General features: G+C 41.2%; 1 protein-coding gene across 1 annotated transcript in view; it reads left to right on the forward strand.

Annotated features, from left to right (window-relative positions):
* Window positions 1-2,216, forward strand: part of MORN1 (MORN repeat containing 1) — a 135,407-nt gene that overhangs the window by 5,900 nt on the left and 127,291 nt on the right. The gene's annotated exons all lie outside the window — the stretch shown is intronic.

Raw genomic sequence — 2,216 nt, forward strand, 5'->3', positions numbered from 1 at the left:
GATAGTGTTGCTGATGTCAGATGGATCTTTGTTGAAAGCAGAGTCCCGGAGGCATGTCTCTCTGTGTTTCTTGACTTTGCAAAGGCATTTGACTGTGTGGATCACAACAAATTATGGCTAACAATGAAAAGAATGATAACCCCAGAAATCTTAATTGGGGTTATGTGAAACCTCTATCTAGATCAAGAGCTTGCCATGCAACCAGAAGGGAACACTGCATGATTTAAGAATAGGAAAAGTATGTGCCGGATACTGTTTTTTTGTATCATCAAGTAGGTTCTAATGTACAGCAACCCTGAGTCCGGTAGAAGGAAGCATGTCATGCCCCTGCTTCTTCCTCACATTGCCACATTGGAACTGAATATTGTAGTAACTGTGCAGTCTTATCTCCTTCTTTTCCGATGACCCTCTACGAAGCATGCTTCCTTTCTCAGGGCTAGGCCTTTTTGATATGTCCAGTGTATGTGAGACAAAGACTCACCATCTTCACTTGTAAGAGCATCCTGGCAATACTTTCAAGACAGATTTGTTCCTTCTTTTGACAGGCTCTGGTGCAATGAATATTGTTCACCAACACCATAGTTGATACAAACCAATCCTTCTTTGGTCTTTCTTACTCATTGTCCAACTTTCACATATGAAGTGATTAAAAATATTGACTTGGCTAGGTGCACCTTAGTCCTCCAAGTGATGTCTTCGCTCTTTAATACATTGAAAAGATCTTATGCAACAGCAGATTAACATTGTTTGATTTCTTGCCTGTTACTTCCATGGATGTGGATCGTAGAGCCAAGTAAAATGAAATTCTCGACAACTTCACTCTTTTCTCTTGTTATGATGCTGCCTATCAGTCCAGCTGTGAGGATTTTTCATTTTGTTTTGTTAGCATATAAGCCATACTGAGCAGTGCTATCTTTGATCTTTCTCTGAAAGTACTCTTGAGTCCTTTTCCCGTTCAGCAGGCAAAGGCATGTCATTTGCCTATTTCAATTTGTTGACAAGTTTTCCTCCAATCCCAGTGCTATGTAGTTCTTCATATAGTCAAGGCAACTGTGGTAATGAAGATTTATTTAAGATGTCTTTCCTAGCCTTTGAGTAACTGTTTATTTTGTGAAGTATTTACTGGATTGAGAAGATAGGATTAGAGTGGGATGCAAGCCTCACCCATCCCGCTAGAAGCTTTTATAAGCTTATGATAGCTCAATGCTTGCTCTCTCTTTTGGGGTGCTCCCTTTCCTGAGACACTGGGAGACAGCATAATGCTGCACCACAGCTGACAGTCTGTCTATAGACCTTACCAGTCTGCAACACCGGCCTGCATCACCCACAGTCCTATGAGTCATTCCCCTAATGGGTCTGAGTCCCTGTGAGACGTTCCAGTGAACCACTGAACCCGAGGGACTTTCGGAGAGTGGGGAAACTGACCAAAGAACAGTTGACGTTGGAAATCATAGCATCATACAGCAAATCAAACATTTGGGGCATTTTTTACTTCCCTCTTCTTGTAACTGGTCTGCTACTAATCTTAGCAGAACGAATTGTTAATGCACTTCTATAATTATTTGCTCAGCATACAAATTGAATAAGTATGATAGAAGAATACAACTCTGACACACACCTTTCCTGATTTTAAACAAGGCAGTGTCTCCTTCTTCTGTCTGAACTACTGCCTGTTGGTCTATGAGCAGGTTCTGTATGAGCGCAATGAAGGGTTCTGGAATTCTCTTTAAAGTGTTATCTATAATTTGTTATGATCCACACAGTCAAGTGTATTTATATACATGCATTTACATACATAAAACACAGTTAAACCCATTTCCAGTGTTCTCTGCTTTCAGTCACTATCCATCTGATGTTGTTGTGAGATGCCCTCAAGTCTGCTAATACAGCAACCCATTGAACAATGGATGAAAACCTTGTGCTATCTGGCAACATCCTCACAGCCTCCACCATATTCAAGCCCATTGTCGCAGTCACTGTGTCATTCCATCCTCTTGAACATCTTACTTTCTTTCACCCTCTGCTTGAATCAGCATGATGTCTTTTCCAAGGACCCCTCCCACATATTACTTGGTATCCACTGATTCCTGGGGCCTTATTTTTTGCAAGTGTCTTCAGTGCATACACAATGCCTTTGAGCTGTGGTGCTGGAAAAGAGTACTGAATATACCATGGACTGCTAAGAAAACAAACAGGTTCATCCTGGAGAGGGTTAA

Source organism: Elephantulus edwardii, unplaced genomic scaffold (genome assembly GCF_000299155.1).
Source record: "Elephantulus edwardii isolate Elephantulus edwardi_28Jun2011 unplaced genomic scaffold, EleEdw1.0 scaffold00045, whole genome shotgun sequence".
In the NCBI taxonomy this organism is placed as follows: Eukaryota; Metazoa; Chordata; class Mammalia; order Macroscelidea; family Macroscelididae; genus Elephantulus; species Elephantulus edwardii.